The following is a 17,300-nucleotide window of genomic DNA, read 5'->3' as shown; positions in this document are numbered from 1 at the left end:
TGAATCAGCTAAGTGTCAAACCCGTAATGTTCGGATACGGTATTACATAGTCAAGTCATTTAAATATCTTGGTGTAACGTTGCAAAGCGATGCGAGGTGGGACGACCATGTGAACTTTAGTAGGGAAGGCGAATAGTCGAGACCGTTTTATTGGGAGAATTTTAGGAAATAGTGGTTCATCTGTAAAGGAGATCGCACATAGCACGCTGGTGCGACCTTTTCTTGAGAACTGCTAGAGTGTTTGAGATACGTACCAGGTCGGACTGAAAGACGACATCGAAGAAATTCAGAGGCGAGTAGTGTTCATTGACCTGTCAGCAGCTTATGACACCGGGTGGCGCGAGGGGCTATTACTGAAATTTTTTAGAGCAATACCTTGCAAAACTCTAGGCAACCTCTTAAGTAACATGTTAAGCAATAGGCGGCTTTAAGTACATCAAGGAGAAGAGAAAAACAGATGACATGTACTCAATGAGGGATTACCTCAAGGCTCGGTTCTTGCTCCAGTGTTATTCAACCTCTACAAAGCTGACCTGCCGAATTGACCTGCCGAAAATTTCAATATGCAGATGACCTGGCAATTTCATATCAGAGTGAAGACCTTTCTGCACGTGAAGAACGCGTAACGAACAGCCTTACTAAACTTTATGAGTATTTTGAGACATGGCGACTGAGACCAAATGTTTCTATAACTGAGGCAAGCCTGTTCCACCTATCTAATCGCCTTTCATCAGCAAAAATCAGTCTACAGTTCGGCCCTCTTGGCACAATCAGATACAACGAAAGCCCAAAATACCTGGGAGTCACTCTGGACAGAACTTTAACATACAAAAAACACATTTCCAACTTGTCCAAGAAGTTACAACACGAGTGAACCTTGTAAGAAAGCTGGCAGGCAGTACATGGGGAGCAACAACATCAGTCTTCCGAGGAGCATCCCTTGTATTGGTATACTCTGCAGCAGAATACTGTGCAGCAGTTTGGCTCCGAAGCACCCACGTAGCGAAAGTAGACGTCCAACTGAACTCAGTTATGAGAGTAATTAGTGGTACAGTCCGGTCTACGCCTAACTACTGGCTACCAGTGCTTTCAAACATCTGTCCACCAGACCTCCATCGAAAGGCTGCTGTTTACAACCTCTGTCAGCAGCAAGTCTCTGAAAACAACTCGATCCCTCTTCATGACGATTTGCTATCACTGCCCAGGAAACTCCTCAAATCTAGAAGACCAGCATATGAAATGGTAGTCCAAAAGCTATCCACAGGATTCGACCAGGACGCAGAGTGGGAACGTGAGTGGCAAGCTACAAGATCCCGAAACCACGAACTTGTAGACAATCCAACAGTTCCAGTTCCAGGCTTCCACCAATCAAGGGAAATGTGGGTGCAGTTAAACAGATATCGGACTGAAGAGGGTAGGTGCAAAGTGGGGCTTTTCAAGTGACAGTGTGTGTGACTGTGGTGACACCCAAACAATGAGCCACATTGTGAATGAATGTCCAATCTGACGCTTCCCTGGTGGCACTGAGAAGCTCAGTCTGAGCCGTTTTAAAACTTGTGTACTGTATGTAATTTCACATGTTCATTTTTGTATATATTTCTTTGTTTTGCTGAATGTGTATTACTGTAATTGATGCATACGTTAATAATAATAAGAGGCGAGCTGCTAGATTTGTTACCGATAGGTTCTAACAACACGTAAGTGTTACGGAGATGCTTCGGGAACTCAAATGCGAAGGCCGGGAGGGAAGGTGAAGTTCTTTTCGAGGAACACTACTGAGAAAATTTAGACAACCGGAGTCTGAAGCTGACTGCCGGACAGTTCTACTGTCGCCAACATACACTGCGTGTAAGGACCACGAAGATACGAGAAATCAGGGCTAGTACGAAGGGACATAGACAGTTATTTTTCCTTCGCTCTGTTTGCGAGTGGAACAGGAAACGAAATAACAAGTAGTGGTACAGGGTACCCTCCGCCACGCACAGTACGGTGGTTTGCCGAGTATCTATGTAGATATAGATGTAGAACTATGCATTCTCCATCGACACAACTTCCATCTCCATTACATTTCTCTCTGTCAAGAGCTGCATGGGAATGATTATGAGAATCATGTTCTGTGTCTGCATTAAGACAATATACTCTAGAAGTATCTTTGGCTTGTGCCTTTTTCCCGCAGTGAAACAGGATCGGCATGGTTAATCGGATTTGGCAATGTTAATTTAAAGGGTGGCCGGATGCCCTTCCCGCCGCCACCTCGTACCCCCAGGGACGGAATTAGTGTCCCCCAACTGTCTGCGTCCAGTGTAATCCATGGAATAGTGTGATTGTGTTCAGATGTCTGCGAGCCGTGTAACTGAGGCGGGACGTGGGGACCAGCCCGGTATTAACCTAGTTGGGATGTGGAAAACCGCCTAAAAACCACATCCAAGCTGGCCGGCACTCCGGCTTCCCGTGCGGTTCTAGGCGCTACAGTCTGGAACCGAGCGACCGCTACGGTCGCCGGTTCGAATCCTGCCTCGGGCATGGATGTGTGTGATGTCCTTAGGTTTAATTAGTTCTAAGTTCTAGGCGACGGATGACCTCAGAAGTTAAGTCGCATAGTGCTCAGAACCATTTGAACTCAGGCCTCCGTCGTTAATCCGCCGGGCGGATTCGATCCGGGCCAGCGCGGCTAACCGAGTCCAGGAAGGAGCGCATTAGCGCTCTCGGCTAACCTGGCGGGTACAATGTACTCTAGAAGTATTAGGAATCATATTTATTGATGAAGCCACTTTTATAATCACAGCTAGGTAAACCGCCGGAACACACTTACTGCTGGTGTGTTGACAATCCCCTATGGCTTCATCAGGTGGACCGTCAACGTCCGTGGAGTTGAAGCATGTGGTATGGGATAGTGAACCATCAGCTCACAGGTCCGTGTTTCATAGACGGAACACTGAACGCGCACAACTATCACAGCCTCCTAACAGACCATCTTCCACGGATGTTAGAAGGCGTTCCTCTGCAACTAGGAGGAACCTGTGCTACCAACACGATGGTCGTCCAGCTCATAGTGCTCGAAGTACTACTGCACCGTTGGACTGGACGTAAAGGATCAGTACCTTGGCCGACCCGTTCCTCGCACTTGATGCCTGCGAGGAAAGCTGTAAGACGCTTTCTGCAAGGACATATTAAATACACTCGATGATTTGCGAATGACGTATTACTGCCGCCTGCTCGGACGTCTCCGCTGAAATGCTAGAAAGTGTGCAGCAGTCGTTGCGAAGCAAACTGGAAGTGTGTACTGTTGCTGCCGTGATCATTTTGAACACTACCTGTGATGGGCAGTTGTCTCGTTACTGGTCAGAATGCACTTGTGTTATTCTTTAGTGGGTCATATCACATGTATTGTATAAGTGTCGGTGTTCACAAGCACAGTCCGTGTGCCGGCCGCTTTACTATTATCTGTACAGAGTAGGATTTTCCTTTGATTCCAGAGCATCCACTAGACTACGTGCGGAGGTAGCAGGTGCAGCAGAAATATCGTCTTTGGCGCCAGTCAGGTGCTGCGCAGTAGGCAGCAGAAGTTGCGACGCCCTCTCTGGGAGGAGTTACGGAGGACGCGGGAGGAAGCTGCCAGGAGGGGCCGCCCGTCACGTCCTGCCGACAGGAAACATTTGTCCGGCTCTCAGCCCGCTCCCGAGAGAGGCCGTCTTAATCGTCCGCTGCGGGCCAGAAATACCGCCGCCCAGTATGAACGATCCCCGCTACTGCCGGCCTAAAGCGCGGCGTCCACATTCCGAATATCTGCTGCGTGTTGAGCGCCATACATCATAGCGTGACTCAGTAGGTGAACTCTGGGAGACTCCTCGGTCTGTGCCTGCAATCCTCTTGGAACGGAATTCGAAGAGCGGGGCCACGGAGAGAGTTCCTTGCGTCCGCGCGGACCGCGGCCAGCTGACAGGTTGATTAAGTACGTCGTTTGGCTGCACAGCAAAACATCTCCAGTTAGCCTCGCCGAGGCGAGCACGACAGGTTTCTGGCGAACTGCGCTGGACAAACCGAAGGACGCCTCAAACGTATGTGATGTAAATAGACTGCTTCTGTCCTCCATTTACTTTTTTCCTTACAGACAAAAACAATGTGGTCATTACATGAGCCATTGCATACACAGACCATTCAACGATGAAGAAAAGAAAGCCAAAATATCATTCTGAATATAAGTCAGGAATATACTGAAGAGCAACTGAATTACACGGCCCAGCCACCACAGTGTATGTTCTATGACAACGTGCAATAACCATTCAAAGACTGCAGGTGGCAGCACTGGCAGTGGAGGGCATATAAAGCGTGTAAACAGTGCAGTCGTTGTTGTAATGCGGAAACGGAGCGATTAATCTGACGTCCGAAAGGGAATTGATACGTGATCCTTTCTGAGATTAAGGAAAACGTGGAAGGGGGGACCCACCAATACAATTTTCTTTTCACACAACCTATTTATTTAACAACATAAAACCATAAAATTTTCTTTAACAGAATGGACAAATTTGCAAAATTCTTTTGACCTTAAACTTTAAGCTGAATAAGCTTTTGCAAAAGAAATCTGAAATGCTGTATTGCCAAACAGCAAACAGTATGACAATGATTACAAGACGGCCACACCTGGAGCCCTCCCATTATCGGGTGAGACAGCGGTGTTTACTGCCGCGCTGGACACAGTCTGTCTTATTAAATGCCCTTCTGCAACACATGAAAACTATATAAGCAAGAGTGATTCAATTACACAAAACAAATGACTTAACTTTTAATTTGAAAGCTGTATATCGAAAGGTTCGGGGTTAAGATGCGCACCTGTGCTTAAAGGTAGGACCAGATAAAACAGAAGAGAGGTATAGACTGAAATCGAGCAACGCAATAGGAGAACTGTCCAACCTTGCCGCAGATATCAGGAAACGAAGGCTGAAATTCTATGGACACAAAAGAAATCTATAAGGGCTATTATAAAGGCGAATCATAAATGTAGTGCGGTGTAATATATATATATATATATATATATATATATATATATATATATATATATATAAGCCGGCCGCTGTGGTCGAGATGTTCTAGACGCCTCAGTCAGGATACGCGCTGCTGCTACGGTCGCAGGTTCGAATCCTGTCTCAGGCATGGATGTGTGTGACGTCTATAGGTTAGTTAAGTTTAAATAGTTCTAAGTCTAGGGGACTGATGACCTCAGATGTTAGGTCCCAACTGCTTAGAGCCATTTTTATATATATAATGTGCGTATGGACCCTGTCGGATCACGCATTACATTTATGATTCACCTTTCTAATAGCCCATATAGCTTTCATTCTTTCGCCAAGTGATGTCTTTCTTTCTTCTGACCACTTGGTCCCTGACCTTATGAATGTATATTGTCGATTCCGTCTTTGATGCAAGCCATTACCTTACCATTTAAGCAGTTTACGTGTTAATTTATACATGTTTCAGGAAAAAGGAGGCGAGGTTCGTGACGGATTGTTTGGACACAAACTAGTGGACAAAATTGTTGTACTTTGGGTTAATTACTTTTAAATTAAGTGCCCGATCCCTCCTGAGACACTTTATCCGATCACTTCTCGGCTGTACGCAATATTTTTCAATCAAAATTACGCGGGTTTGATCAGCCTTCGTTTCCGAACAATGACATCTGCCAATCAATTCAATGGCCTAATACCACGCAGAACTGTGAATAAAAAATACGACTGAGGACTTCTACAAGGCAAATTGTTGTATGAAAGCAAGGAACCTTCCTGTCGCACACTACATTGTGTGCATCTTAGTAAAATGATCCATCCTCAGTGTGAGTTTCCTCCATGTCGCGGCTATTGCACTACGTTGCAGAGTTTGCAAATTATTAAATTATCGCCTTACGTTTGAGACATCTTTAACTTATTCTGTCACTGTGGGGTGGGAGGAAAAGGAATAACAATAACAACCCTAAAACTATTGTGGGGTACTCCTGAAATTACATTTACATCAGTCGATGTCGTCCCGTTAAGAACAATATGTGGAGCTCTATCTGATCGTTGTGAATATAATCAAATCTCGAGTCCTGTGATCAGCTCGTTTTTTCCCACATGAAACGACCATGTGGAACTGGATCAATTCAGTAAGTCAATGAAATTGTGTTGACAACAAGGATCGGCGCTGACACAGCAGGCTACCGTCCCACACCTGTACCTCTGCTCACCGCACGACAAAGAGCACTGTATCAGCATGAGCGTTACCACACAGGCTGGCTGGACTGAGTCACCGTGCGCTGCTGTATACGCCATTGACAGGGCTCGAGGACGACGAGAACCACACGCGGACGTGCCACTCCTTTGCCAACAGGGAACCGATCACCAGGCGGGTGGTTGAGGTTACTGAAATTGGGTCAGCCTCGTGAAACGTGTCAGGCTGTATCCAACCTCGTATTTAATTATTACTAGGCACAATAGCTTAATGCACAGTACGATAGGGAGCTATCTATGCTACCATATAAAGACAAGTTGTAGCGTAAGCTGTAAACAAAAATCCCGAAAAGGTCTGTACCGATTTACTTCAGATTTTTACTCAATATTCTAGTAAACGTTCGACGGATAAAGGCTGCAAATTTTTTAAGATATTTGATATATACGAAGGATATCCAGAAGTTAAGGTCCGATCGGTCGCGACATGGAAAACATTGTAAAAATCAAAAACGTTTCATTTACAACAGTTTGCTACACCTACCAGCTACTTCTCCACATAATCGCCGCTCCGATTTATAGAGGTGTTGTAGCACTGTACCAACTTTACAATACCCTCGTCATAGAAGGCAGCCACCTGCGCTTTGCGCCACTTCTCTATGCTGGTATGTATTTCACTTTCTGTGCCAACATATTTCTTCATAGTCAGCAGAGATGAACATCAGAGGGAGTCAAGTTCAGTCTGTGTGGTAGGTCTTCAAACATTTCATACTGAAAACGCTGTAGAGGCATCCTCATTTACCCTGCAGTGTGGGCCGAAAATTGTCATGAAAAAGGAAATGCATGGCAGTTACGTTTTGTGGGAGTCTACGAAATAAGGCGAAACGTCTCAGCGGGCACCCGTACCTGGCGGGAGACCCTATTACTCTATGCATCTTCATGTGCTCAACTCCGACATGACGCAATCGACAGGAATACTAGACGCACCGCCCAACACATCTGCGCTAAACTTCATCGGATTTCAACTGTCGTGTCGATTTCGCGACCTATCTCACCTCACTTCCCGATTAGCTCTCGTATGAAGAAGAAGCATAGTTAGCAAAAATCTCCAAATGTTTCTGACCGATTCACTGCAAATTTTTACGTGATATTCTAATAAATGTTCTGATGGACGCAGGCTGCATAATTTTATATTAATATGTTACATAAATATACACTCCTGGAAATGGAAAAAAAGAACACATTGACACCGGTGTGTCAGACCCACCATACTTACTCCGGACACTGCGAGAGGGCTGTACAAGCAATGATCACACGCACGGCACAGCGGACACACCAGGAACCGCAGTGTTGGCCGTCGAATGGCGCTAGCTGCGCAGCATTTGTGCACCGCCGCCGTCAGTGTCAGCCAGTTTGCCGTGGCATACGGAGCTCCATCGCAGTCTTTAACACTGGTAGCATGCCGCGACAGCGTGGACGTGAACCGTATGTGCAGTTGACGGACTTTGAGCGAGGGCGTATAGTGGGCATGCGGGAGGCCGCGTGGACGTACCGCCGAACTGCTCAGCACGTGGGGCGTGAGGTCTCCACAGTACATCGATGTTGTCGCCAGTGGTCGGCGGAAGGGGCACGTGCCCGTCGACCTGGGACCGGACCGCAGCGACGCACGGATGCACGCCAAGACCGTAGGATCCTACGCAGTGCCGTAGGGGACCGCACCGCCACTTCCCAGCAAATTAGGGACACTGTTGCTCCTGGGGTATCGGCGAGGACCATTCGCAACCGTCTCCATGAAGCTGGGCTACGGTCCCGCACACCGTTAGGCCGTCTTCCGCTCACGCCCCAACATCGTGCAGCCCGCCTCCAGTGGTGTCGCGACAGGCGTGAATGGAGGGACGAATGGAGACGTGTCGTCTTCAGCGATGAGAGTCGCTTCTGCCTTGTTGCCAATGATGGTCGTGTGCGTGTTTGGCGCCGTGCAGGTGAGCGCCACAATCAGGACTGCATACGACCGAGGCACACAGGGCCAACACCCGGCATCATGGTGTGGGGAGCGATCTCCTACACTGGCCGTACACCACTGGTGATCGTCGAGGGGACACTGAATAGTGCACGGTACATCCAAACCGTCATCGAACCCATCGTTCTACCATTCCTAGACCGGCAAGGGAACTTGCTGTTCCAACAGGACAATGCACGTCCGCATATATCCCGTGCCACCCAACGTGCTCTAGAAGGTGTAAGTCAACTACCCTGGCCAGCAAGATCTCCGGATCTGTCCCCCATTGAGCATGTTTGGGACTGGATGAAGCATCGTCTCACGCGGTCTGCACGTCCAGCACGAACGCTGGTCCAACTGAGGCGCCAGGTGGAAATGGCATGGCAAGCCGTTCCACAGGACTACATCCAGCATCTCTACGATCGTCTCCATGGGAGAATAGCAGCCTGCATTGCTGCGAAAGGTGGATATACACTGTACTAGTGCCGACATTGTGCATGCTCTGTTGCCTGTGTCTATGTGCCTGTGGTTCTGTCAGTGTGATCATGTGATGTATCTGACCCCAGGAATGTGTCAATAAAGTTTCCCCTTCCTGGGACAATGAATTCACGGTGTTCTTATTTCAATTTCCAGGAGTGTACATGTAACTCGTAATCGAGTTTGCCGGCCGGAGTGGACGTGTGGTTCTAGGCGCTACAGTCTAGAACCGAGTGACCGCTACGGTCGCAGGTTCGAATCCTGCCTCGGGCATGGATGTGTGTGATGTCCTTAGGTTAGTTAGGTTTAATTAGTTCTAAGTTCTAGGAGACTGATGACCTCAGAAGTTAAGTCGCATAGTGCTCAGGGCCATTTGAACATTTGCCATCGTAATCGAGTGACGTTGTTATTGACAATCTCTGGAACTTCTTCATCAATTTATTTAACATTTTTTGCGATGCTCTAATAAACATTTAGACAGGCGTTGGCTGTATATTTGTTAAATATACCTTTGTAAATAAAAATCACTTGCCATTTGTGTGAAAGGTTATCTCCTTAGAACGGGTTGACCGGTGTGGTTGATCTTTTTGTTGTTCGTTATTGTCAGGACAAGGTTTGTATAAACGAAAATTTTTGGAAGATTCCACGGAAAAATTGGAAATTAAAATCAATCGTGCTAAATCATTACCTGAGAACGGCTCGACCGATTTTGTGTGTGTGTGTGTGTGTGTGTGTGTGTGAATGGTAATGGCATATTTGATATGACGAGGAAAAGAAAAAAAATGCGTCCAATTTGACAATTCGGCTGTCACGTATTTTCATAACAAAAAAAGTCAGTGTGTCAGTTTCATACGTAATATATAAATACATATGTAATGTATGGAAGGGAAACGTTCTCACCGGATATCTCGAACAGTTCATGACCGATTTACTTCAGAATTTTACATGATATTCTACCGAAAATTCAAATAGAAATGGACATAGAGACGAGGAGATGGACAGAGGGGAGGAGTTTATGCCCAGAGGAGTATGGTGAGGGGGAGATGTACGCCGAGAGGGGTGGGCAAGGACGTATATACAACATATATAATGCATATCAAGCGGATACATTGTTAGCAAATAACCGTTTTGCTTAATGTATATTCAGTTCCTATACATATTTAGCAATTGCGAAGCATTGCCGGGTTCGCTAGTGTAATATCCAAACATCAAATATGTTATGCATCACCCCAGTTCCCAGACCTCCTGAAGATAGACGTTGACTGTGGATATTGTATCACAGACACAGTCCCTTTGACTGTTCAGAGATGTCACCAAACCCGCCCACAGATGTAAACAACCACGCATGAGCAGCGCCTATTAGACGGAGGGGGTCCGACAGCCGATCAGTTCCAGCCATTCCACCAGGAAGGAGGTACACGGCTCGCATTGTCTGTAGTTCAACCATGCCTAGACGGTCAGTACCACGGCTCGATCGCGTCCGCAATGTGCCAGAAAGGGCTCTCAACTAGTGAAGTGTCCAGGCGTCTCGGAGTGAACCAAAGCGATGTTGTTCGGACTTGGAGGAGATACAGAGTGACAGGAAATGTCGATGACGTGTCTCGCTCAGGCCGCCCAAGGACTACTGCTGCAGTGGATGACCGCTACCTACGTATTATGGCTCGGAGGAACCCTGACAGCAACGCCACCATGTTGAATAATGCTTTTCGTGCTGCACAGGATGTTGTGTTACGACTCAAACTGTGCACGATAGGCTGCAAGATGCGCAACCTCACTCCCGACGTCCATGGCGAGGTCCATCTTTGCAATCACGACACCATGCAGCTCGGTACAGATAGGGCCAAAAACATGCCGAATGGACCTCTCAGGATTGGCATCGCGTTCTCTTCACCGATGAGTGTCGCATATGCCTTCAACCAGGCAATCTTCAAAGACGTGTTTGGGGGCAAGCTGGTCAGGAGAACGCCGTAGACACACTGTTCAGCGAGTGCAGCAAGGTGGAGGTTCCCTGTTGTTTTGGGGTGGCATTATCTGGGGCCGACGTACGTCGCTGGTGGTCATGGAAGGCGCCGTAACGGCCGTACGATGCGTGAATGCCATTCTCCGACAGATAGTGCAACATATCGGCAGCATATTGGAGAGGCAGTCGTCTTCATGGGCGACAAATCGGGCCCCCATCGAGCACATCTTGTGAATGACTTCCTTCAGGATAACGACATCGCTCGACTAGAGTGGCCAGCATGTTCTTCGGACATGAACCCTATTGAACATGCCTGGGATAGATTGAAAAGGGCTGTTTACGGACGAAGTGAACCACCAACCACTCTGATGGATCTACGCCGAATCGCCATTGAGAAGTGGGACAATCTGGACCATCAGTACCTTGATGCCACGACGAATACAGGCATGTATCAATGCAAAAGGACGTGCTGCTGGGTATTAGAGGTACCAGTGTGTACAGCAATCCGGAGCACGACCTTTGAAGGTCTCGCTGTATGGTAGTACAACATGCAACGTGTGGTTTTCATGAGCTATGAAAAGGGCATAAATGATATTTATGTTGATCTCTATTCCAGTTTCTGTACAGGTTCCAGAATTCTCGGAATCGAGGTGATGCAAAACTTCTTTTGATGTGTGTATAAATACGTATACACAGCATGTGTAATACACTGAAGCGCCAAAGTAACTGATATAGGCAAGCGTATTCAAACACAGAGACATGTAGACACGCAGAACAAGGGGCTGCTGTCGGCAACGCCTATATAAGACAACAAGTGTCTGGCACAGTTGTTAGATCGGTTACTGCTGCTACAGTGGCAGGTTATCAAGATTTAAGTGAGTTTGAACGTGGTGTTGTAGTCGGCAGCATCACCGAGGTAGTAATGTAGGGAGGATTTTCCCGTACAACTGTTTCACGAGTGTACCGTGAATATCAGGAACCCTGTAAGACATCAGATCTCCAACATCGCTGCGGCCGGAAAACGATCCTGACAGAACGGGACGAATGACGACTGAAGAGAATCGTTCAACGAGACAGAAGTGCACGGCTTCCGCAAATTGCTGCAGGCTTCAGTGTTGGGCCATCAACAAGTATCAGAGTGCAAACTATTCAACGAACCATCATCGATATGTACCCTTGATGACTGCACGACACAAAGCTTTATGCCTCGTCTGGGCCCGCCACCACCGACTGTTGACGACTGGAAACATGTTGCTTAGTCGGAAGAGTCTCGTTTGTATAGAGCGGATGGACGTGTACGGGTATGGTGACAAAATCATGAATCCATGAACCCTGCATGTCAGCAGGGGACTGTTCAAGCTGGTGGAGGCTCTGTAATGGTGTGGGGTGTGTACAATTGCAGTGATTTGGGACTCCCGATACGTCTAGATACGACTCTTACAGGTGACAAGTACATACGCATCCTGTCTGATCACCTGCGTCCATTCTTGTCCATTGTGCATTCCGACGGAATTGGGCAATTCCAGCAGGACTATGCGACACGCCACACGTCCAGAACTGCTACAGAGTGGTTCCAGGAACAATCGTCTGAGTTTGAACACTTCCGCTGCCCTCAAAACTCCCCAGACACTAACATTACTGAGCATATCTGGGATGCCTTGCAACGTGCTGTTCAGATCTCCACCCACTCGTACGCTTACGGATTTATGGATAGTTCTGCAGGATTCTGCAGGATTCATGGTGTCTATTCCCTCCAGAACTACTTAAAACATTAGTCGAGTCCAGTTGTTACACGATAGTCTACTAGCTTTAAAAAATAGAGTGAATATTTTCTGTTAAAATCGAGTGCGAGAAATAAATTGCTGTGCTGCGAAAATGTGCTGTTTAGTTTTCTTTCTCGCAGTGAGTTTTAACAGCTACCACGTCATATAACCCAACAAATTGTGTGTCCAACATTATTCTTTCTCTTCGTTCATTGTATTCATAACGGCGTAGGGTTTTGATTCTTCTGCGCAGTCAAACTTAAGAGGGATGAGGAGTGTTTTACTGGTACTCTATCAACTTATGAATAAAATACAACTACAGAACCTGAATCATCCGAAACTTTACAGTCCTACCCATTCACAGATTAAAATTATGAGAAATACTCTCATTGAAACTATTATCCTCTTAGTTCCAGCAGTAGGAGAAGTCTCTCCTGTGCCTCTTATGTTAATGATCCCAATTTTTAGTAATCTGCCTCTTACGTTAATGATCCCAATTTTCAGTAATCGCGAAGCATTGTCAGATTCGTTAGCCATTTATATAAGCAGGAGAATTTGCTTAATTCGGAGTCATTATCTGAAGAATTGAGTAATGATTGCTAATGTTCCTTTTCTTCTCCTTAACTCAAATTTGTATGGCAGTTTTATTTCTTGAGTAGTTAGCTGGGAGTTCAGTGTTGTTGCGGCCAAGACGCCCCCGTTAAGCTGCCGAGACAGGTGAGGCGAGAGCGCTGGAACATGGGGGACACCAGCCGGTCTCAAGCCTACAGCCAGGTAGGAAGGTTGGACCTTCAGCCCATTCACTGACAGCTCAGTGCGGCATGGTCTTCGTCTAGGTTAGCAGCTCTATGAGCAAACACCGAGCGAGGTGGCGCAGTGGTTAGCACACTAGACTCGCATTCGGGAGGACGACGGTTCAACCCCGCGTCCGGCCATCCCGATTTAGGTTTTCCGTGATTTCCCTAAATCGCTTCAGGCAAATGCCGGGATGATTCCTTATTCCTTAGAAAGGGCACGGCTGATTTCCTTCCCCATTCTTCCCTAATCCGAGCTTGTGCTCCGTCTCTAAAGACCTCGTTGTCGACGGGACGTTAAACAGCAATCTCCTCCTCCTCTATGAGCAAACGGCGCCTGGGAGACTGTGACGTCATTTGCCGCCCTCAGATCTCGCTCTAATCGCCAATGTGAATACAGAGATTTCTCTTAAGAGTACCTGACTACCTGCATGGTGGGGGGAGACCATCGATGGCCGGGAAGAAATCGTTTACCGATTCCAGTACCTAGGTCATAAAAGCTCTCACCCGTCTCATTTACTGGGCGGTAAACTAGCTACAGATGAACTCCGTGGGCAAATTAGTCCCCGCAATGTGTCTGAATTTTAAACTGAAATTGCGGAACTTCATCTAGTGAATGACAAATACTGGGCAATGGACGATGACGTGGTAAATTAGGGTTAATGCTGGTTCCTTCAAAAGGCGTTTTGGCAAATTTGGTAGTCAGGTACTCTTAGGAGAAATCTCTGTATTCACATTGGCGATTACAGCGAGATCTGAGGGCGGCAAATGACGTCACAGTCTCCCAGGCCCCGTTTGCTCATAGAGCTGCTAACCTAGTCGAAGACCGTGCCGCACTCAGCTGTCAGTGAATGGGCTGAAGGTCCAACCTTCCTACCTGGCTAAGTCGCTATAAAAAAGTAGTCTCAGATACAATAAAGAATTGCAAAGAAACGACAAAGTCTAAAAAAACTGTGAAGTTGTTTTTTCAGTGGTGTCATGTTGAAGGAATTGTTACAAACTATATATATGATCCAAGTAAATTACAAAATGTTGTATTAATTAAGTTTATCTTTATTGAATTGTCACCAATGTCATCTAATTAAGAAGAGGGGGAAAATCCTGTACTGGGCACAAAATTGTTATAAATGTGTGCAGGCAACAGCTGGCGCTCAATTGAAGCAAAGAAAATTATTATCACCTTATTATAATTCCTCATCAAATCAATCTAAATATATTTCTCTCTCGCAGTAAATGTATCAAAAACCATATTATTGTTGTTTTTGTTGTTATGGTCTTCAGTCCGGAGACTGGTTTGATGCAACTCTCCATGTTACTCTGTCCTGTGCACGCTTCGTCTCCGAGTAACTACTGCACCATACATCCTTCTAAATCTCCTTAGTGTATTCATCCCTTGGTCTGCCTCTACGATTTTTACCCTCCACGTTGCCCTCCAATACTACATTGGTGATCCCTTGATGCCTCAAAACATGTCCTACCAACCGATCCCTTCTCCCAATCAAGTTGTGACACAATTTCCTCTTCGCCCCAATTCTGTTCAGTACCTTCTCATTAGTTACGTGATCTACCCATCTAATATTCAGCATTCTTCTGTAGCACCACATTTCGAGAGCTTCTATTCTCTTCCTATCTAAACCGTTTATCGTCCATGTTTCACTTCCATGCATGGCTACTCTACGTACAAATACTTTCAGAAATACTTAAATCCATACTCGATGTTAACAAATTTCTCTTCTTCAGAAAAGCTACAATTTATATCCTCTCTACTTCGACCATCAGTTATTTTGCTCCCCAAATAGCAAAAGTCATCTACAACATCTGGCACAAATTGTAAAGAGCCTTTCGCTCCCTGTATTTGACTTCTGCAACCTTCAGAACTTTAAAGAGAGTATTCCAGTCAATATTGTCAAAAGATTTTCGCAAGTCTACAAATGCCAGAAACGTAGATATGTCTTTCCTTAATATATCTTCTAAGATAATTCATAGTGTCAGTATTGCCTCACGTGTTCCAACATTTCTACGGAATCCAAACTAATCCTCCCCGAGGTCGGCATCGACTAGTTTTTCCATTCGTCTGTAAAGAATTCGGGTTAGTATTTTGCAGTCGTGACTTATTAGACTGATACTTCGGTAATTTTCATACATGTCAATACTTGCTTTCTTTGGGATTGAAATTATTAAAAAAAAATGGCTCTGAGCACTATGGGACTTAACATCTGTCGTCATCAGCCCCCTAGAACTTAGAACTACTTAAACCTAACTAACCTAAGGACATCACACACATCCATGCCCGAGGCAGGATTCGAACCTGCGACGTAGCAGTCGCGCGGTTCCGGACTGAGCACCTAGAACCGCTAGACCACCGCGGCCGGCTTGAAATTATTATATTCTTCTTGAAGTCTGAGGGTATTTCGCCTGTCTCATACATCTTGCTCACCAGATGGTAGAGTTTTGTCAGGGCTGGCTCTCCCAGGGCTATCAGTAGTTCCAATGGAATATTCTCTGCTCCCGGGGCGTTGTTTCGACTTAGGTCTTTCAGTGCTCTGTCAAACATTTCACGCAGTATCATATCTCCCATTTCATCTACATCTACCTCCTCTTCCATTTCCATAGTATTGTCCTCAAGTACATCGCTCTTGTATAGACCTTCTATATACTTCCTCCACCTTTCTCCTTTCCCTTCTTTGCTTAGAATTGGTTTTCCATCTGAGCTCTTGATATTCATACAAGTGGTTCTCTTTTCTCCAAACGTTTCTTTAATTTTGCTGTAGGCAGTATCTATCTTACCCCTAGTGACATATGCCTCTAGATCCTTAGCTACATTTGTCCTCTAGCCATCCCTGCTTAGCCATTTTGCACTTACTGTCGATTTCATTTTTGAGACGTTTGTATTCCTTTTATCCTGCTTCATTAACTGCATTTTTATATTTTCTCCTTTAATCATTTAAATTCAATATCTCTTATGTCACCCAAGGATTTCTACTAGCCCTCGTCTTTTTACGTACTTGATCCACTGCTGCCTTCACTATCTCACCTCTCAAAGCCACCCATTCTTCTTCTACAGTATTTCTTTCCCTCATTCTTGTCAATCCTTTCGCAATGCTCTCTCGGAAACTCTCTACAACCTCTGTTTTTTCCGTTTATTCAGATTCAATATCCTTAAATTACCACCTTTTTCCAGTTTCTTCAGTTTTAATCTACAGTTCATAACCAGTAGAGTGTGGTCAGAGTCCACATGCGCCCCTCGAAATGCCTTACAATTTAATACCTGGTCCCTAAATCTCTGTCTTACCATTATATAATCTATCTGAAACCTTCCAGTGTCTCGAGGCATCTTCCACGTATACAATTTCTTTCATAATTCTTACACCAAGTATTAGCTATGATTAAGTTATTCTCCGTGCAAAATTGTACCAGGCGGCTCCCTCTTTCATTCCTTACCCCCATTCCATATTCACCTACCTTTTTTCCTTCTCCCTCCTTTTCCTACAGTCGAATTCCAGTCCCCAATGACTATTAAATTTTCGTCTCCCTTCACTAACTGAATAAATTCTTTTATCTCATCATACATTTATTCAATATCTTCGTCGTCTGCGGAGTTAGCTGGCATATAAACCTGTACTACTGTGGCAGGCGTGGGCTTCGTGTCTATCTTGGCTACAATAATGCTTTCACCATGCTGCTCGTAGTAGCCAACCCGCGTTCCTATTTTTTATTCATTATTAAACCTACTCCTGCATCACCCCCATTTGTTTTTGTATTAGCCGGCCGCTGTGGCCGAGCTTTTCTAGCCGCTTCAGTCCGGAACCGTGCGACTGCTGCGGTCGCAGGTTCGAATCCTGCCTCTTGCATGGATATGTGTGATGTCCTTAGGTTAATTAGGTTCAAAATGGCTCTGAGCACTATGGGACTCAACTGCTGTGGTCATAAGTCCCCTAGAACTTAGAACTACTTAAACCTAACTAACCTAAGGACATCACACACATCCATGCCCGAGGCAGGATTCGAACCTGCGACCGTAGCAGTCGCACGGTTCCGGACTGCGCGCCTAGAACCGCGAGACCACCGCGGCCGGCTCCGGTTAATTAGGTCTAGGGGACTGATGACCTC

This window comes from Schistocerca nitens, chromosome 2 (assembly GCF_023898315.1).
Source record: "Schistocerca nitens isolate TAMUIC-IGC-003100 chromosome 2, iqSchNite1.1, whole genome shotgun sequence".
Lineage (NCBI taxonomy): Eukaryota > Metazoa > Arthropoda > Insecta > Orthoptera > Acrididae > Schistocerca > Schistocerca nitens.
This window is presented reverse-complemented; position numbering follows the sequence as displayed.